Raw genomic sequence first — 22925 nt, forward strand, 5'->3', positions numbered from 1 at the left:
TTTTTGACATGTTCACAACTTAGAAAAATATAGGAAATCCTTTGTTGTTTTGCTATACATTCTCTGTAATATGGTGACACTACAACAATTCCTGTGAACGTTCCTAAGAAAGGAAAAAAATCATGAATTTCAAGCTACACCCAGCTGTAAAAGTCTTTTTCAAAATAAATTACCTTAAAGCATCACCATATACTGTATCATCATACTGCATCAAAGGGTTAACAAATAAAACATACTGCACAGATATGTCCATTCTACTATTATTTATAAGTCTGAACTCTCAAATGATTCCTAGTAATCTTTCATACTGACTGCTCAAAAGTTATACAAGGTTGGGAATCTGCTACTCAAAGGAAATTGTAAGAAGTGTGTTGGTTTTATTTTTACAGTTGCACCAAAGATTGCCTCATCAGAATTCTGAACCACAACCATAGGAGGAAACATTGGAGAAGAGTACCTAGGAACATGAGAAGAGGAGTTAAAAGAAGATCAATGGAAGGGAAAAAATGGTTCTTAAGTGTGAAGTGGACACATAAACTCTCATTCAAACTATCTAATGTCAAGTAACTAGCATGGGTCAAGTTCTCTAGCTCCGCAGAAAGTGGAATCAGCAGACAAGCATCAAATGAGAGATAGAAAGTATGTACAATATCATATTTTGTATTTAAATAGCCATCTAAAAATCCCTTTTTCAACTTTTCTATAGTATTGAACCAGTCAAAATGTGGATGTAAAACATAGAGAAGGAACTAAGTCCCTCATTTGGGAGAGATTAGCCTTACTGTTGAATGGGTTCACAATCTTAAAAATCAGTTATATCTATTATCTAAAGGCATTTGCATTTTTCTTTTCTCTTTATGAAGCTGAAATATCAACCCACATCTATTTGAGGACATGCCTCCAAATGCAATTCTGACATAAATAGCACTGAATAACTTTGAGAGAAAAATGAATGGCAACCTAGCCATGCACAAAACCAGCACTTGCTTCTGTATATTTCACATTGAATAAACACAAAACACTACTTACTATTCCTTTTAACCTACTGCTGGAGTATGAATGGAATTGAATTTGGTTCCCTTTTCCTTCTCAATTTGTGTGGGAATATAATGGGAGTTTACAGAATTTAAGGTAAAGTTCATTAAGCAGTAACACTTTCTTTCATAAATATGAAATTCCAATAATGCAAATGGGCTTTTAAAGAGGACACTGGGGGAAAAAAATTACATGTGAGCCTAAAGGTTGTGTCTTACTCATGGTAAAGAAATACAGTCATGCTCATTTTAGTGGTATTGAACATACTTTGCTCTTTAAAAAAATATATTTTAAAATCCTTCTGTGGATTTGTTTCTGTGCACATAGCAGTTATTGCTTAGAAATAAGTATCTGAAAAAATATTCCCCTATCAAGCCAGTATCTCACTCCAACTACAATATGAAACTGCCATTCAGTATCTACCACCCCTCCTAACTCCCAGAGTTAGTGTTAGAAATGTCATTTTAAAATCCAGTGTGATTTTTTTTTCTTAAAAATAATTCGAATGAACAAATATAAACTGGCTATAAATGCACTGAAAAAAATTTCAAGGGAAGCTCACTATCATGGAAGCATAACTTCTCCATCCTCAGTCAACAAGTAACAAAGAGGGCAAAATCATAGTGATTTTAGCTGCCTTGACAATTGATATTGATTTTTGTGGCTAAATTGATGATGCAGGAATCTCTATCAACCAATATAATCAAAATGATTGGGTAAGCCATAGCTTCATAGTTCAATGAACATAAACTTTATTTTAAAATCGTGAAGGTAAGCCAGAAAAGGTAAGTGAAAAAGGCTTTTAGGATCTTAAACTTATTTTAAAATATTTGAGTGATGACATACATTTTTAGAGTTAGCCAGAGATACACGACTACATGTAACACGTTATATAAATATAATAATTACATGATATAATAATTATTACATAAAAAATGTGCTTATGCTACCAATATGCTTTCAATGTGAACTGCCTCTGTGATGAAGGCAGGTAGTAAAAGCTTGGAAAGCATCTTCAGGTTATATGTATTGGTATATTTATTTAAATTGAAATGTATTAATAGTCTGTTCAGAAAGGAGTATTCTAGTTTCCCAGACTGGAGGAAAGAGTGCATTTTCTAATTCTCTCTCAAAGGAACATGCTAACTTGGAGCTTATATAAAAGGAATAAAGCAACTCATTTACAATATACCTATTATAGATAAGCATTGAGGAAGATACACATATAAATAATGCAAAGTCCCTGCCCTTTAAGATCTAAGTCTGGTGGGGGAGATATGAAACATATTTTTAAAAAAGCTATGCTATTAAACAGAAAATAGCAATTCAAATGAATAAACATACATTAAGCACATACTAAGGCAAAAAACAAACAAACAAAAAACCTGACATAACAAACAGAGTGCTCACTTCTAAAAGGCTAAAGAAAACTTGTGTCCAGATCCTACCTCTGACATTTACTAGCTATGAGACTCCAGGCAAGTCTCTGAACTTCTAAATGTGCCTCAGGCAGCTCCCTTGGATTTATTTACTAAGTCATTGATGGATCACAGTCTTTCTTTGTAGAGGATGATTTCATATCAGGAGTTCTTCCTGCTGACGAAATCAGATTTTTGGTCTATTCAAACATATGCAATGCTAAACATCGGGAATACAGAGATGAAAGTAGGCAGGTCTTGCCTTCAAGAAACCTACAATCTTGTAAATAAGTAACTATAATACAAATTAGCATATGGTAAGTCTACAGGAATGGTCCATCCAGAAGGGTATAACAGATTTAGGAAGGAAATAGCCCTTCTACCTAACAGTATTTGGGATTTTTTCTTAGAAGTGAAATTGGAAGTGTGTATGCACAGATTCCCACAGATGAAGTTGTAGGGAATCATTCCACATCAAGTAGGAAATGGCATGAATAAAAATATGTACGGTACAATAAACCCGTAATTATTACATCAAATTTAATACTTTCATTTTCTATATGAGGCAACTGAGGCCCAAAGAGATGAAAGTACATGCTCAAGGTGACATAGACTGTAAAAAAGAATCCTTATTCAAATCCACGACCTCTGATCTGAAATGCAATAAGCACTTCACTCTGCAAAACTACCCTGGGCAGACTCATTGATGATGGAGTAATCAAGTTGGTTTGAAATATAGAGTACGTGAAGGGAAACGCTGTGAGAATTAGCATACATTAACAAAAAAAAAGTCCTTGAATTTCAGGCCAATGAGTTAGAACTTTATTTAATGGATAACAGGACTCCATTTAACAATTTTAAGATGTGGAATGATAGTCACATTTCTGCAAAAATAAAATTAAGTTGAAAGAAGTGACAAGATAGTAAACTTGTCATGTTGAAACAAAATCCCATTATTCACTTAAAATAGTAATGTGCTGAGGTAAAAGAAAATCCAGATTAAAAGCAAAAAAAAAAATTAAAAAGGAAAGCTCTCATCAAGAAATCATGGCATAGAAAAGGAGTAAGAAAGATTATCTGAAGAACTGGATAAGGGGGAGGTAATTATTCAAAACCCCAATTCAAGAAACCCCAATGAAAAGATTGTTGGTTTTGGAGTCAGAAGAATTGGGTTCAAGTCCCACCTTTGATTACCTATATGACCTTGGGCAAGTCATATACCTTCTTTGAATCTCAGTTTCCTTATCAGTAAAATGAAGCTTTTTCTAAATGTATAATGCTGTGATACTTTCACCAACCTGGCTTTTCTCTTCAGTATGCTTTCTGGCTTAATAACTCTCTTGTTCTATGGTACCTAGAACTGAATAGTCCAGATGACATCTGACAAGAGCAGAGTACAAAGAGATTATTGTCTCCCTATTTCTGGAAACTGCCTTAGTAAAACCCAAGATCACATTAGTTATTTTTGGTTTAAAGATAATACTGGTGATTCATATGGAGCTTGCAGTCTACTAAAACAGCAACAACAACAAAACAGATCTTTATCAGAACAATAGCTTTCTAGTCACATCTCTCACATTCTGTACCTGTGATGTTCATTTGTGTACCTATTTGTAAGACAATATTTATGTTGATTAAATTTTATCTGATTAGATTCTGCACAATGTTCTAGCCTGTTGAGATCATTTTGGAACATGGTTTAATTGTCCGGCGACGGTGATCTACAAATTTGATGAGCAAGGTATCCATGCTTTTATCCAAGTCATTAACAGAAATGTCAAATAGCACAAGGTTAAATCCAAATTTCTGAGATAATCCAATGGGAACTTTCTGCCACATTGACTTTAAACCATTAATGACTATTCTTTTGAGTGTGGCTATCCAATCAGGTTCTAATCCATCTAATATTGATATGGTCTGGGTTACATCTCTCCACAGGAATAGGATACAATAATTTATGAAAAAAATTACTAAAATCTAGGCAAACTATATTTGTAACTTTCCTTTCATCCTTAAAAATACTTTACTTATCATATCAGGAAAGGTAGTTTGTCATAATCTCTTGTTGATCAAGTCATATTGGCTCCTTATAATGACTGCTTCTCTTTTTAGATGCTGACCAATCATATCTTCATAGATTCATTATGGAAGTTTTCAGAAATAGAAGTCATTCTCACCAGCCTAACCTTGCAGACTCTACTCTGTTCCTTTACAAAAATAGAACATTTCCCTTTCTGAAATACTGGGGTGACATTCTATGATCTTTCCAGTATTAATGACAGTGGCTCAGCAATCACATCTGCCAGTTATTTCCATACTTGAGGATATAGTTCATCCAAAGCAGAGGTGTTCTGTACTTAATATGGCCTTTTTTCTCCACCAAAGAGAATGGCCTTTGTAATGAAAATGACAGAAACAAAATGATTAGCAAGGAATTAATAAGAATCCTAGTTAAGTGAGGAGTTAAGTAAAAAAAAAAAAAAAAAAGAATGAAATCCAGGGAAGGGAAGAGTCATTAAGGTAATGTGTTTGTTTCATTGTCCATTCCACACCACATCTCTTCCACCTATGACAAGACATGCTTTCTTTTCCTTCTCTTTCATTGTGCCATCCTACTCTTCACTTAGACAATGGAGGGAAAAACAAACAAACAAAAACAACAAAATGATTTTATCATTGAATAATACAGCTCACTGGGGCAGAAAGAGGAAATAGAATAAGTTATGAAAAGGAACACCAGCATGGTATAGAGGCATGAGAGAGATGGAGCCTTTCAATTCTATACTTGGCTTAATTAGAAAGAATTAGAACCTTGCTGAGAAATTTCCCTCTAAGAGTTAGTAATAGAAGAGATGAAATCTGGACAAAACCTGAAACATACACTAAATTTATGAAAGATTTCAAAAGTTTAGAGGAAAAATTAATGGGATGTGACTTTTTGTATCTGAAATCTTTTTTTTTTTTTTTTGAGGTATTTTGAGAGAAAAAAAAGAATGAGTTCTGGGTCATGTAATGACCAACAAGATGGAAAACATTTTCTGTAGTCTCCACTAATTCTAAAAATAATAAATAGAATTATGAGCTAAAGGTAGAGTAATCATAATTGAATCCTTGTGTAAAAATCTCAACAATGCAAAAGTCTTATGAATTAACAATGGAGAATGCTATTTTATAACGCACTCTTTCAGCACCCTTATCTTACAGCTTTCATCCTCTGTCAGGGCATACAAACTAATCCACCATCTTGTGCTTTGGAACTCAGCCACCCACTGCAGTCCCTGCCAGCATACCTCACCCCATGTTCCCCTCATTGTCCTGTTTCACCAAGTACCAGACATTACCATCTATCTAGCCACATAAAGAAGATAGGAGACAGGAAAGTGTAGGAGGGAGAGAATGAGATCCCTTCTTCCTGACATGACCCTTAGGTTAGAGAACCCTAAGCCTACAAAGACTGTTGGGTACATGGCAATGTGGCAAAAAGCAGTAGATACTGATCCAGCTCAATAAACTAAAGAATGGAGGGAACTAGGGCAGAGGGCTATCTCGTATGGCTGTACCAAACTCGAAGGAAAGGAAACTGGAATACAACTGAGCCTCCTCCTTTCACTCCAGAATCTACTTTGGGCAAGGATGTGGAGATAAGTTAAAAGTATATTCTGCAATGTGGGAGGTGGCTGAGAAAATTTTGCTGTTCAGTCCTGGGGATAAACCAATAGTACTTCCCAGATCAGTTAAAAAGACAAATGAGAATCTTGAGAGAAGAGGTTAAAAGTAAACAAATAGCAGAATTTATGAATTATATAACAGAAATACTTAGGAGAATAGAAAAACTTCAACTCATGGTGGCAAGTCTCTCTAATGAAGCAAAAGAGAGAACAATTTATTGGGAATAAAAACACCGAAGTGAAAGATAATCTGGAAGAGAAGTAAAAAGTAGTAATATTAAAAGAACATGATCTCTATGTATGAAAAAGCTATTGATCTCAAAGACAGAGACACCTTAAGGATCATTTATCTCCCAGAACATGACAAATTGAAAAACTTAAACAAAATAATGCAGGAAATAATACAAGAAAACTCCCCCAGAAATTCTGAATACAAAAAACAAAAATATATTTTGAAAGAATTCAGAGATTATCTCCAGAAACAAGGAAATTAGCATTTGTTAAGTGCCTACAATGTCTCAGGAACTGTGTTAAGCACTATACAAATAAAACCTTATTTGAATCTCACATCATCCCAGGGAGGTAGGTGTTATTATTATTATTATTCTCATTATACAAGTGAAGACTCTGAGGCAAGGTTAAATGAGTTACCTAGGGTTACACAGCTAGTTAATTATATGGGGCTAGATATGGCTCTTCTTGACTCTATTCCACTAAGCCACCTTACTGCCTCCCAGAAACAAACAAACAACAACAACAACAACAAAACTTATGCTTCAAACTTCATTTTTCATAATGGCTAAATTTAATAATTTCAATAACAACAAATTTTGCAAAAATCCAGGGGGAAAAAAAACGATTTTCTATTGTAGAGGAAAGTCAAACAACACAATGCATTATGTGCCCATCAAGAAGCGGAAAAAAATTTTCAAAAAAGTAAAAGAGTTCAAGATATAGCCTAAATTGACATACTCTGTAAACCTGAGCCTAATCATCAACTTTTAAAAAGGATATTTAATAAAAGAAAGGCATTTGAAATATAGCTGAAAATTAAAAGACATGATCTGATGATTCATTTTGCAAATACCTCAAATAATAGAAACATAAGGTAAATAAATACAACTAAAAAAGAAAAAGTAATGAAATACATTACAAATTGCTAAAGACTATTAAAATAGAAAGAAAATCTGAGTATCTGTTAGGATTAAGCAGTAGCAACAACACAGAGATGATTGAGATTATTTATTTTTAAGCTGCAAAAGTTAATGAAGATGAAAGTTGAATTTACATAAGTTGGAGAAGTGATGATGGAGGTACAGAACTGAAACATCACAAACTAAAATCCACAGTCTCCCTACAGATGAATCAATATATTTTGTGGGATGAAATTAGAGAATGGAGGGGCAGCTAGGTGGCGCAGTGGATAGAGCACTGGCCCTGAAGTCAGGAAGACCTGAGTTCAAATCCGACCTTAGACCAAATACTTGATGTATACTAGCTGTGTGACCTTGGGCAAGTCATTTAACCCCGATTGCCTCACCAAAAAACAAAACAAAAATTATAGAATGGAAGGGTGCATGAAAGGGGAATGAGGTGAATAGAAGGGAATGAGTTATGTATCCAAATAATACCCATGGAGGAACAACGAAGGGAAGATAATGCAATTTCTTAGCAAGAAGAGAGACTGAAGAGAATGGGAGATATAGCAAAGGGAAGAACTGAAACAAGCAGACAGACAGAGGTTGGTCTGAACCCAACAGGGAGAGGCTGTCTCACTGAAAAATGCTTCCATTTTGGAATAAGTATATTATGTTATGGGAGATGGGAATATTACATCGGGTCTAATTTGTGGAGTTGGTACACAGAGACCAATTCCTCTGAGAGTGTTGTAATTCCATGGATAAAAAGCTGCCACAGAAATAGGGAAATAAGAGTCACTGGGGATATCTGGCATCCAGAAGGACTGGAGGACAAGGATGAAAAGTCCCATGGCAAATAGGAAAGAAATGATCATTGCAAGAGAGTGGGGGAAGGGGCTATAATTGTACCACACTATTTGGGATATAGGGAAATTAGTACCAGAAGGCAATATTTCTATTCTTATTATGCCCTGCAAAAACTGATATTTCTAAGAATGAGGTACAACAGAAAGGGAAAAGGTCAAGATCTACGGGATAATAACACAGAAATAATTTAGAAGAGAAACTCAGACTGGGATTTTAGAAGTTTTGATGGCATGAGGAATTCAAAGAGACCAAAAAGAAGAAAAACATAATGAATATAATGACTCAAAGAATAAAAAAAGGAAATGGAAAGGGAAATGGATTAATAAAACAAGGTACAAAACTCATTTTTAAAAAGGTGCAGAAAGCAACAACAAAAATATATCCATTTCAAACCAATATCTTACTGATAATAGCAACTAATACTGATAAAAAAATTTAATAAAATCCCATCAAACAGATTATAGCCATTCATTCAAGAAATCATTCATTATGACCAAACTGGCCTTACACTAGGGATGCAAGGATGACTCAACATTAGGAAAAAAATCACATAATTAATCATATTGAAAACAAAAACAATACAAACCACAAAATTATTTCAACAGATGAAGAAAAAGCCCTTGACAAAGTCAAAATTCATTTATGGTTAAAAATACTACAAAGGATAGGCAGAGATGAATTTTAAAATATCTTATAAACTATCTACTAGACACTATTTTAGCTAATATTTATCTAAAATCAAAAGCAAATATCATAGGCAATGAGAATACATTTTAAAATCCCCAAATAAATACAATAAGTAAAGCAAGGGTGGCCACTCCCCTCACTATTATTTGACAAAACTCTAAAAATGTTATCGAAAGCAATAGGAAAAGAGAAATAAAAAATGGTGTAAAGATGTTTAATAAAAGAGATAACTGTAAGTTAAAAAAATAAAAGAAAAGATATGATCTGTTGATTCAGTTTGCAAATACCTTAAACAAGAGAAATATAGGGAAGGTAAATAAGAGATTTAACTATCCCTACTTACAGATTAAATGATTTTACTTGGAAAATAAGCAAAGAAACTAATTAAGATAATACCTTTAGCAAGTTACAGGTTACAAAATAAACTCACAAAAATCAATAGCATTTCTATAGATTACTACTAAAATTAAAGGGACAATTGTAAAAAAAGGAAATTTTATTTAAATTTTAAAATATATAAAATATCTGGGAGCCATTCTAACAAAGCACATTCAATACCTCCATAGATTTAACTAAAAAGTGTTCCTTTAATAAATACCACTTTAAATAAGTTTGAGAAATATTCAGTGTTCATAGATGGACTCTGCCAATATAATAAAAATGACAATATTACCAAAGTTAAAGTTTTAATGCTATACAAATCACACCATCACACTTTATAGAATGTGATAAAAGTCATAACAAAATTCATGTGGAGTAACTACAAAATATCTATGAAAAAAAAACAATGGAAATAATTAAAAGGAGGGATAATAATGAAAGTGAAGTAATACTTCCAAACCTCAAACTATATTATAAAGTAACAGTCATTAAAACCATTTTTTTTTATTTTTTTAACAGAGAACTAGCCAATTTTAATAGGCTAGATAAAGGAGAATAAAAATTAATTTAACTCAAAAGCTTGGTATTTGAAAAACCTGAAAACAGAAATAAGAAAGAATACCTTATTTGATAAGAACCTCCAGGAAAACTGGAAAGCAGTATGGTAGATATTAGGTTAAAATAACCATATTCCACAAATAAATTCAAAATGTATATGCAACCTGAATATTCATATAATCATTAAATTTAGAAGACAATTCATATATCACCAATGGGCTGGAGATGAATTCTTAAAAGATAAAAACAAGTGTAAAAGATAAAATCAATAACTTTGGTTATATGAAATTGAAAAGCTTTTGCACAAATAAAATCAATGCATCTAGTGTAATAAAGAAAACATTTAAATGGAACAAAAATGAAATTTCTTAGATGAGTCTGGTATCTAAAATATATAGACAAGTAACAGATATATATGAGATCAACAGCTACTCTGCAATAGATGAGTGGTTAAATACTTCTCAAAAGAATTGTAACCTATTAATAACCACTGGACATAATATTCTAAAATCACTAATAATAAGACAAATGTAAATAAAAACACTCCTGATGTTTCACCTCACATCCAGCAAATTGGTAAAGATGACAAAAGAGGGGAATGGCCAGTGTTGGAGTGTACTGAAAGATATGCACACTAATACACCGTTGAGGGAGTTGGAAATTGGTACAATTATTTTGGAAAGCAATTTGGAATTGTGGAAAAAAACTGACTAAAATATCCATAGCCTTTGAACTAAAGCTTCCCAAAAAAGTCCTCAGAAAAAAGTTATCCTGAACACAAGACCCTTGAAAATAACAGTGTCCTCCAAATTACCATACCCACTCCCAGCCCCCAGAGCCAGTAGTGAGAGGAGAAATCATTGTGGAGAAGTGCTCTTTCTTACTCATTACCACTTCCACCAGCTCGACAATTTTTGGTAGTGGTAATGACCAATTACCACCAACAAGTAGACACAGGAGATCTGGGAGTAGTAGAACCTCCCAGACATTTCCAACCCAGCTGTCACATACATCTTTACTGGAAGCAGCTCTTATGCAAAAGGGGCCAGCAATCCCCACCAACTACCCACAGGCCACCCACAGGGCAGGCAAGTCAATCCAGCTGAAGCATTAAGGTGCTCTGAGAGACAAATAGAAGGCAACATATATAAGGAACATCAAATCATCACTACTACCTTAACCATCTCTCCCTGGCCCAAGATCCTGAACCCAAGAGCCTCTGGAATTGCAATACTTCCAGCCCTGTGTCCACCTCCATCATCCTGGGAAATACTTTTTTTTTTTCATAATTGAAAAAAGTGTGTTTCGTTTGTTAAGAAAATGTGTCCCACCCTATCCCCTACTTCTTTGCAGAAGTGGTGTAGTTCAGGTGTGGACATTTACATATATTGTCAGGCTTCACAGATCTGCTGGTAAGGTTTGCTGAAACATTTTCCTCTCTATTTTTTATTCTTTCTTACTAAGCATAGCTTGCTAGGTAGAAAAGGTAGAGGGAACCAAAATGAAAAAATAAAAGCTCTTTTGAGGAAAGATTGGGGAAATTTGGGAGACAGTATGGTACAGTAGAAGCATTAAGAAACCTGGATCAAAACTCTTCCACTTGTGAAATTTTGGAGAAGTCACTTAGCTTTATAGAAGCTCAGATTCCCCATCTGCAAAACGAGGGACTTAGACTACCTGCCCTCTGTCATTCTTTAGATCTGTGAAGCTATAATATCAAATTTAAAAATGAGTAACAGTAAATCAGTATAGCAAAATTAGAGGATGCAGCTAAAGTAGCCCTCAAAAGGGGGAGAGCGATATTTGAATATGTTAATACAGAAAAATAAGAAAAATGCAATTTTAAAGATGAGAAAATAACTACAGTTGATGAAGTAGAGGATTATCATCTCCTTACTCCTGCAATGCCTTTCAATGTGGCCAAAGATGACTTTTTTTGGGGGGGAGGGCAGCAATACCATATTTCTGATTCATAATGAGCTAAAATCTCATTTTTTTCCCAACAAGCTGCTAACATTACTTACTCCATCCTATACTTGTGAAATTTATTTTTTGAACCCAAAAGCAACTTTATACTACTCAAAAGTTATTATTTTTTAAAAAATCAACAACCAGTTTATAAAAAATGTTCAAAAATCACTAATAACCAAAGAAATACAAAATAACTGTGGTACAATCTTATATTAAGCACATTGGCAAGGGTGGTAAAACATGACAGAATTAAATGTTGGTAAGGATATGGGGAAATAAGCATGATAATTTACTGTTGGTGAAGGTGTGAATTGATTCTTCCGAAGGAATATAAAATAGGACAACACTTTAACATTGGTTGAATTTGGGAAGTGGAGGGATTAACAAAAGCTAACTTCAAAGATTTTTTTTTTTACCATAAGTGACTAAAATAATGTTGTGATTGACAGCCCATAGCAATACAGTGGGATACCATGTGAAACATCAAAAAGAAGTGTATATCTTCAAAGATTCTCAATGTCTGCTCTTAAATATATATTCTCAATACCCACTCTAAAATAATTTGTTTTAGGAAAGCAATAATTTTGTTTCATTTGTCTCCTTAAAGCAAAAGCAGTGTTGATTCTTTTTAATGATTACCTATGAGAGGATAAAAGAAAAATCTATTTATATTGGATATACTCTCTGAAACTACTGGAAACCATTGCACCACTTTCTACGTGAAACCTTTACTGATCTTCTCAGATGCTATTGTCTCCCACTCAGAAAACCAAACTACATACACACACACACACACACACACACACACACGAACAATGTATCTATGTATATGCATATAATTGGACTTATTTGTATTTATATATGTATTTTCCCCTGGCAGAATGTAAGTTCCTTGAAGGTAGGAACTATTCCATTTCTTTATTTCATAGTACATACAAGGCATTTAATAAATGTTTGTTGAAAAAGAAATTAACAAACAGTTTGATTCTATCATAGAAATATCAGTTGGAGATATTCAACCTTATTAGCTCTTATACCCAAATCACTTATTTCACCTTTGGGAAAATATATTAGAGCATCAAACCCATCTAGTTATTATTCTGCCTCTTTCCTCTTCTTAATATTCAGTATAACAAAAAAAGAAAATACCCCATCCATTTTATATTAGGCTTCTGGTATGTATGCATACTATATTTTATTGGATACTGGTCCAAGAAGGCAATCAGCATTCAACGTGTACAAAATTAGCCTATCAGTAATTATAATTTCAAGATAGTTTTCTTCATCTTAAAGGTAAAACTATCCATTTTATTCCAAAATGCATCATCTTAATGAGAAAAGCTCTCTTTTTACATGCAAGGCCAGCTTTCTCCCTCCAACACTTCCCCCTCCTTCTTTAAATCAAACTGAATAGACAAATTCACCAGAAGAGATCACAAATTGCTTTGGCCAAATTTTTTCTAAAAGCTTTTAAAAATTCTATCTCAACATTTTATTTGCAGGTTTATACACACACATACACACACACACATATTTATTCTACATATATTCATATATGTACATATACCTGTGTACACATACTTCACATATATCTGTCGAAGGAATGAGGATAAGTCAGGTTCATCTTTTCCACTGTTATTTAGGAACTATGATGTTCTTTGCTAACAAAATGAGAAAAAAACAAACAAACAAAAAACAAGGTTTATATTTCCACAAACTCAATGAAAAGCCCAAGAAGCACACCAGAGTAAGACTCTGATCATTGTCTGTAGCAAGAAAGACATTGAAAGATCGGAGCTTCTCTAGTCTGTGAAGGAAGACTGTAGCTTCAGGACATAGGATTTCCTGATTTTAGGCACTCTAGTAAATAGGTTTTGACTAGCTTGATTGAGGACTATTATTAAATCTGACACCAAGGTCTCAGATTTTTCAAAAGTGCTAGTTGCGATATCCTCTTCAATGGATACAAGTTGGGATGAAAAGACTGCACCTAAGTTGCAGTGTAGTAGCTAATTCAACATTTCAGCCAAGTTTAGTACGATAGAATAGCTCTCAATTTTGGATATCTTCTAAAGCAGTAATCAGGCTCACAAACAAAACTTCCGTGTTAACAGTTTCCATGCCAGGACTCAGTAATACTGCTGTTAAACTCCCTTTGTCACTGGTCCAGGTATCACTTAACAAAGAGTTCTGTTAATTCTGATCACCTCAAATGCCCTATAATGCTGACTTCAGGTCTATTTCTTAAAAAGCTACTCATTGAGAATGTGGTCTTAAGCTAGTTCCTAATGATAGATGATTTCTTCAGATATAAGACTTCTTTAACTTTTTACAACTGAAGAAGGGAAATGCCTGAAGTTCCTTCAAAGCAGTTGTTACAAATATACAAGGTGTCTCTGCAGATAATAGATGCAGAGAGAGTTGTAGCATGCATAGAACTGTCAATCACTAAATATTTAATGAGGAGCAAAAATATGGCAGTTTACCTGTTCCATACATTTCAACATTACTATCTGGAGAGTGGTAAAAGCAGCAGTAAAAATAGAATTACTCAAAATTACAGGGTATTATGATATTGGGTATTATGCTTTGATACCTCTACCTCCAACAAAGGATTATCTACACTGAAGTCAGCAAATAATTTTAACATTGGTATTCTGATTAATTGCCACACTATGCACAGTAACTACATAACCTTTGCCTACATCTATTTCCATAGGTGATTCTGTAGGTGAGTTCTCAAAAAATGCTGAGAGTGGAATATTTTCCTCCTGGACATGGAAGGGCTCCCATTCCCTTTATCTGCAACACATTTTTAATTTTACTGTATTTTATTTTATTTTGTTGAACAGGAGAAAGGCTCTGCCATATTCTAGCAGAAAGTTCCAAGTTCAGTGTTACTATTTTCCTGTGGGTCAACTGGCTCATTCTATTATTTGATCTTGGGTTGCACATTCATTCATGTTGGTAAAAGCCATTTGCTTAACACAGATTCTGATATTCTGAACACAACACCTTTTCAACTAGAAATACCTGTGAATTGTACATCTGGAAAGCTGCAACAAATTAGTTTTCTGTTCTTTAATGACATAAACTTTGATACCAAGGGTGTTTTCTTTAGCAGGAGATATTTTAGATTATCTGCAACTTTCCTTTTCTTTTTCCAAATGAATTACACAAGATGATAGCACAAAACTTGGACAAGCTGCTGTTTGGTCTGACAGAGCTCTCTGGCAGAAGTATGAGCATAATGGTCTAGTAAAGGAAGGGGATATTCTTTCTTTTCACATGTTATCTGGAATTCAGTAGAAGCTCTAAAGTCTTCACAGTATTAGCTTCAACAATCTCTTGTAGGCTGACTTGTATGAGCAGGCTGAAGCTGGGACAAAGAGACAGTGATTAAGATTAGTAGTTTTACTGATCTCAGAACAGTCCTCAAGAATATGCTGAATTGCTAGAACCACCTAAAGTTAGTAATGATAACATTGCCTGTGAGGTCATTTCTTTATCATTCTTCTCTGTTCTATAGATCACTCCAAATGCAACATACATACACTACATGCATCATGGCTTCTGACATTCTAAATCTTCTAAACCTTTCTGTAGAGCTTCTCCTCCAATCCCAGGTCATCTTGCCCTGGATCACATACCAACCTTGCACATTCTGGAAGTTCCCTCTCTGGAAGAAAGGTTGTATGTGTGCCTGTTGTACCAATTACTAGTACATTCTTCTTGAGGTCAATGTTACACTGATGTCGCTTGAGCATATCCAGGCCCAGAAGCATATCCATGGGTTGCTCCTCTATTATAGAAAAAGAACATGCCAGAAAATCTCCTTCAATCTGAACCTGAGCTAGATGCACCCTACCAATAATCTTCTGGGTTCCCACACCTTTAGCAATCCCTGCCCACCGCTGGTCCACAAGTCTCATTATATTACACCGTACTGCACAAGCTTGGCTCATGATCGTCATCTGAGCGCCTGTATCAACGAAGGCTTTCACAGGATGTCCATTCACTTTGCAGTTTATATATAACATCACTACTTGGCCAAAGCTCTCAGGAGCCTCTTCCATTGCTATGGACATGTTTTCTACAATGTTCTGTTGCCTGATGGCTTCTTCTATCTTGGCCTGTGCTTCCAGATCAAAGGGGTCAGCTGCAAGGAGGTGAAATCTCTCTTCCTCTCTTAAGGCTTGGTGTTCTTGTTGTTCTATCAAAACCCTAGTAAATTCCTCAAGATCCCCACTGAGCAGGGCTTCTGCCAGGGATGGGTTGCGCTGCTTGAGCATTGCCAATTCACGGGGGTTGGAAAGTAATATGTCCCGAAGGACTGCGTGGACTGCGGGGTTGTCCGTGACCTGTGGGGCTGCAGCCATTCCCGCCAAGCTGTCTGACGAGTGTGCAGGCCGCAGGCGCTGGGAGCCCGATGTGCCTGGCACTGCTATACTGCTGAAGTCTATCCCTGTGAAATCACCAGGAGTGCCAGGATCTTCATTCTGCACCTGCCTTAAAATCACTACATCACCATCTCTCAGGCCATAGGACGCCAAAGACCGATGGTTGTCTTCGAGAGGGTTCTCTGCAAACACAATCTGCGCCTCCTCCGCAGATATACCAGACTCCAGCTCGCAGAGGACCCGGAAGTTGTAGAGCTCGAAGTCCCGGTCGACCTGGATGGAGAAGGTCACCTCCGTGGAGTCCCTCCGCACGCAGTACACGGTGAGCTGCATGGCCGAGCCTCCCTGGCCGGGCCTCAGGGGAAGGCTGCGGCCTGGGGGGCCACGGAGTCTCGCGGCCCCAGCACGGGCCCCTTTCCTCAGGCCGTTGAGCATTCAAAGAGCAACTGTCACTTTCTGTGGAGCCGACTCTCCTCTGGGGAGGCCGAGTTCTTCTCACTCCTCAGCGGTCCTAGACGCCTGCCAGGGACAGCTGCTGCAAAGCTCACCGTAAAAGAAATTGGCCGTAAAAAGCGATGTCAAGGGAAGCGTAGTCAAGTAGCCTCACTCAGGCTTCCCAGCCTGCCTTACGTCAGGGCCCTGGAGCTGGTGGGGAGGGTGGGGAGACGCAGCGTGAGAGCTTCCATCAAATTTTAATTACTTCCCTTATCATACCTTGAGTTTGATTCCAGCCAAGTGTGGTCATAACACTCACCCCTGGAGAGAGAGCGCGCTTTCAGGTTGACCCTTCTCTCACCGCCTGTGAAACGGGAGAGAGAACCGAGGCCCCAGAGGTCACCAGGGCTTTCCGCAGTAGGGATCCCATCATAATCACGCGGCGTTTTCGTGGTTCTTCCAACGCTGGGGTCTTTCCACACACCTCTGGGTACCTTTGTAGTCCCATAGCCAGTGTACCCTGTTGTCTCACCGTTAAAATGGAAAGCCCTGGAGGGCAGGCATTGGTTTATGTTTTGTTTGTTTTTTATCTTGGGATTCCTCACATTTAGCTTAGTGGTTGTCACATATTTAAGGAGTTAATCTTTAAATGATTGAGTTTGTTTTTGCTCACAGCCCCACAGCAACTAAGTACCAGAGGCTGGGTTTGAACTCAGGTAATAGAGGCCTACTAATACAGCTCCTTGATTTTATAGGTGAGGAAACAGGTTTGCTGAGGGTAATTTATTTACCAAATCAAAATCTCATTGGTGGAATTTGAACCCCTATTCTCAGATTCCGAGAGCATCAACCTTTTTTCTCCAGTTTGCACAGTGCAGCCTCTATTCACTATAATAGACTGCCTCTTAGTGTGTTTAATCTAATTCTAGCGTTTTAATGTTTGTTAAGTTGAATTCTCGGTCTTTACACTTGTAGAAGAACACAAAAATCATTTGTGTTCCTATAACCTTTTTTTTTTTTGGATTAGTCACTATGACAAATTTGTCCAGGGGGGTCCCTGAGAAGAGCATCTGCATTGCAGTGTTACAGCGGCAATATTAAAGTTTATCACAGCTTTTTGGCTGCTGTTCCAGATGCTGTGCAGTCTTGGGTTTTAAGATTTGAAACGAAGGCTTAAGGGTAGTTGTCAAACTAATTTCTCTGTCAGGTATTTATTTGGGCAATTTCATTACTCCAGTCACTAAACTTAAGTTCTCTTTCTTTCACATAGTATAATTTCTTTCAAATTTAGAGTGTGTGACACAAACAGACTGGGACTTACACTGGCATCTGGAAATCTATGTGAGATCAAAGACTTAGCTTCAGTAGAAGAAGGATCACAAATCAAGATTAAAGGTAAAAGGGGGGGTCAAATGCACTAACACCTGTGCACATACCAATGTTAGCCTTGAAGCTCCATTTCTTTGGCCTTCACCAGACCACTTAGTAGTATATAGCATGTCATTGTTTACATGTCTCTTCAATCCCACTTTTTGCTTGCTGACCATTGTTAAGCATTTCTGGCAAAAAAAAAAAGAAAAAAAAGAAAAAGAAAAAAGAAAAATATATATTTGTGTGCACATGTACTTCTGGAAGATTCATTGCTCTTAAGAAAAACAGATTTTTGCAAAAAAAAGTGTTGAATAATTTTTTCAAAAGTATTTTTAATCACTGTAGAAACAACTTCTATGGTGTAAACAGGACTGTTAGCCAAGTATTAATGTGTGTTGTTTTTTTTTTCCCATTTAAAAATTGAATGCCTTTTGATTTTTTCCATGATGGTTATTTCATAAAACTACCCTCCCCAATATAAAACTGAATAAGTTTGTCCAAACACACACACATTGAACTTTCCTTTTTAATAAAGAGGAACAGTTAAGGATGCCTGACCAGCAAAGCAACCAAGTCTAACAAAGTGTGCTACAATCTACATCTGTGGTACCCTACTCCTGTTCCCCAAAACCAAGATGTGTTAAAAGAAGTGGTGACTTCTATGGTTCCTTTCAGTTCTGAGTGTTATGTAAGAAATGATAAAAATGCTATCATCATACAGGACCAAATATATGCCTCGTAAAACCTAAATACAGCAATGAAAGTGATGCAGATAAAAACAGTAGAGTGATTAAAGGATGAATAAAGCAGCTTTGTTAAAATTGAAAGACAGCTTTACAAAGAATATATTTTAATATGGCAAATTTTCTATGATTAGTTTTCTATTTATATTATTTTCCTTTCAAAGATATCTCATTCTAGGAGTGCAAACTATATTTATGCAGCCTTTGTTGAGACCAATATAACAAGTAGAATGCTGAAGGAATGGTATTTACTGGTTAATTGAATTTTATGGTGAATTCAGGGTTGATCAGACTTTTTGACCTTTTTAAATGAAAATCATTTTAAAATGTATTAAGCAACTTTCCTGCCTTAGTAAATGAAATTTAGCAAACATATTTCAGTATTTCTTCAAGGAATGAGTGTTTATAGTGCATCAGGAAATTATTTTAAGTAGCAACTTTTTTTCTCTTTTTTCCCCTTTTTCATTTCTTTATTTTTATTTTTTTGTAAAGCATGAAACAGAGATGATATGTTCCCCCTCCATGAAAGTCTTTAAAAGAGGCTGAATAACTGCTTATCAGGTGTATCCTTGGGTTTGGGTGTGGCTGTGGAGGTCCTTTCCAGCTCTCAAAACTTATGATTCTTTAAAAGATTTTGACTGTGACTTATTCTCTCCAGATATGTTATGTCAGTATCATCCAATCTCTCCAAATTTCAAGTTTTTTCTGATATTACAGATCGAAGGGAAAGGCATCCAGGGACTCATGAAATCCCTAATATAATGTCTTGTGGGCTCACATTCCCCTGTGTTTTTTCTCTTTTGTACTGTATGTCTCCAGTACCTATTCATGTTTCTGTCATCATCTATGCCTTGTCTTTAGTAGGCTATCAATATTTTTGTTTATAAGAATAAGGAAGGTTTTTCTATTAAGTAAATTCCTCATACCAGTTTATTTTCTCTCCTTGCCTTAAAGTCAAATCCTAAGAAAAATGTCCATTTCGTTTAGTTTCTTTCCTACTAGGTTCTAGTTAGTTGAAATTTAATACATTCTGAATTTCACCTGCTTAATAAAAAATTTAAAACCAACTAATGGAGCTACCGAGATCACAAGAACAGAGTTTCAAACAAGGGAAAAAATGCCCTATGTTGAAAATAATTGTTTTCAAGTGTATTTTCCCCCATTTCACTTTTGCCATTACAAACTGAAAAGATGAAGTATTTGAAAGACCTTGAAAGAATGTAGAGCTACTTTTAGTGTTTTCCTATTGAAAATACAGAATTACAGAATTTGAGAGCTAGAAGGATGAATCTATATACTCCAGGTTATTTAGTTCAAAAACCTAGGCCCAGTGAAATGAATTGAATTACTTTAAATTCATACAGATAATGAGGAACATAGTCAAACCTGAAACCCAGAACTACCCAATGTTTTATTTTGTTTTTGAAAAAAAAACAGAAGCAAACAAACAAACAAAAAAAGAAAACAACTTTTTTTGTTGATAACCTTGTTTTACATCACCTTTACTTCTGAAAGCATCCTTTCCCTGACTGTGATTCAGTAAGGCATTTGTTCTAAAAAACATTTTTGTGTGAAATAGGAAAAAAGAAGTTAAAGAAAACCAACACATACATTATCTAAGCAAGTCTACAACCATATTCATTAGCTCATCTTTTCAAAGTAGGGAAGAAGGTCCATTTTCTCAATTTTGATCCTGGGATAGGTTTTTTCAACATAATTATACAATGCTTAGTTTCCCAATATTCTTTCTATTAAAATAGAATATTAGAGTTGGAAAAGACTTCAGTGGCCTTCTAGTCCAACCAATAACTCTGTAAGAATATTGTCTTCAACATTCTCAAGTGTCCAGCCAGCCTTTTCTTTGAAAGACTAAGAGTGATAGAATGTAAGAAACCTTGACTCAAAAGTCAAAAGACTTGTGTCAAAATCTTGCCTTTGCTTCTTATTCCCTGTATAGTCTGGGGTATTTCACTTGACCTCTCTGAACCTCAGTTTCCTATTTGTAAAATGAGTGCGTCGGACCAGTCAATAGAGTTCCCTCTATCTCTAAATCTATGCTCTTAGGATATTCAGTGAAAGTGAATGTATTATATCCTAAAGCAACGTATTCCATTTTGGCATAACTATTATTAGTATTTTTTTTCCTTACATCATGCATAATAAACCTATCTTCTTTGTAATTTCCATCAATTGCTTCTAATACTCTAGGGCCAAACAAAGCAAGACTAATCTTTTTGCCACATGATAACCCTTCGTATGCTTAGAGATATCTTGTCATGCACTTCTCTGTCTTCCCAATCTTCTTCAGTGTGAATATCCCCAGTTTCTTCAACTAATATTGATGGCCTCCTCTCACAATCTTTCACCAACCTAGTAGTTCTCCTCTGGATGTTATCTAGCTAATTGTTGTCTTTCCTAATGTATGGCACCCAGAACTATACTTTAGATATGATCTGGCTTCCTTGCCTCATAAATATTTTGGGAAACATTAATAAATGTTTTCTCTTAATACTCTTGTGTTTTTGGCCCTCTATTATGTAAGACAGAATGTAAGGGACCTTTTTGTTTCACTTTTGTCTTTTTATCTTAATGCCTAATTCAGTGTCTAGCATAAAATAGATACTTAATAAATATGTTAATTTTTTGATTAACTGAAATGTATCTAATATCTATAGTTTGTGGGTTTTGGATAAAAAAAGATTAATAACGAGCATTTGAAATGATACATAAGCCTAGCAACTGGGAAGTTGATTTTGAATTGAAACAGAAAGATTTCACTTGAAAAGAGAAATCTCTTTCTTATATGCCCTTCTTGCGAGAGCCAAGCTCTGCTTGAAGAGTCAGCTCTTCAGGATTGGGAGAGACCTCTGAGAATATTTTGTGCAGCCCTTCCATGGTGCATGAATCCCATCTTTTCTCAAATGCAGTTGTATCCAGTGCAAAAAAGGATCCAGTGCAGCCGAAAGGAGCTATCGGCAGGTGAAATACAAAGTTATAGCAAAAGCTAGCTAAGGCACAAAGGCAACATGCTCAGGGAAGTGAGTGAATAGTATTGTGTCTTGGACATCCTCTTGCCTCTGGGCCTTGCCTCCCTGATGTCTGGTATTTTTCTCTTGCACCTAGTTTCCTGTCAATGAATCCATATATATCCTCATTACCTCACCTGCTCTTCCCTATCAAAGTAGTGTTTTAATATGAATTAAGTTTCTGGTCAGGCCTCTTCCTAGCCTCACCAATGGATGGTGCAAGAATGGAATAGTAAATCTACAATATCAATTACATTCTGGATTTCTTGAAAACTTCCAGTGCAGGTGAACTTATCTCATCCTGACAGTGTTTTTCATTTTCATTCATCTCAAGATGTTACAACATTATTTCTTATATGGAACAGAATTTCTCTCAGCCATTTAGATATATTCAATGAAGATCAACAGATCTTCAGGCAACTTGCAGTGAATGATAAAACACCTGTAATTGGAGTCTAAGGGTACAGCTCTGTTTTACTTTCCATTTTAGCTCTATTAATTTAATAAAATAAAAAAGGCCAATACTTGACGAAAACATAGTTGGAGGTGTTGATAGTGAATTAATGAAATGCATTTGCTAGCATAGAGGGACATTGTGAGTAATTTAAACACATTTTAAACAACTTTCCATATAACATTCACTGGATAAGACTAAAACCAAATTGATAAAATGAACAATATCAATCCTCTTCTTTGTTACTGTAGAAATATCTATTTTGCATATTTATTTAAAAAGCAACAAATACACTATGATCTACAGTTGAAACATTATGATATAAACAAAAAATTGGCATCCCTTAAAGTACAGATTGCATAAGAGAAATTGGACTTACTAACAATCATATTGAAAACTTGCAAAGTTAACAAAGCATAGTAAAGGATGGTGTTTTAGCTCACCTGTGGCAACAAAGTTAGCAAATGATTCTACCAGGTCTTAACTGATCTGAAACAATATTGCTGGAAGAGAATCACAGAGAGCCAAGAGAAGAGATAAACAAACAATTTTGGAACAGCTGATGACTTCCATCTTGATTGGAAATGTAGAATCCTAATAAGAGGCCTTAATGGTTCCTGCCTTCTTTATTTAAGGGTTTCTTTTTTTTTTTTCTTCTCCAGCTCATTTTACAGATGAGGAAACTGAAGCAACCAGGCCCTGGTTGCTTTCCTGGTGCTCTGCTGGGCCATAGGGTGCCTGGCTGCTCACCCAGTACTGAGCTAAGATTCAT

General features: G+C 35.6%; 1 pseudogene; it reads right to left on the reverse strand.

Annotated features, from left to right (window-relative positions):
- Window positions 1-15314: 15314 nt before the first annotated feature.
- Window positions 15315-16457, reverse strand: LOC114053857 (annotated as a pseudogene).
- Window positions 16458-22925: the final 6468 nt, after the last annotated feature.

Source organism: Vombatus ursinus, unplaced genomic scaffold (assembly GCF_900497805.2).
Source record: "Vombatus ursinus unplaced genomic scaffold, bare-nosed wombat genome assembly UNPS02014812.1, whole genome shotgun sequence".
In the NCBI taxonomy this organism is placed as follows: domain Eukaryota; kingdom Metazoa; phylum Chordata; class Mammalia; order Diprotodontia; family Vombatidae; genus Vombatus; species Vombatus ursinus.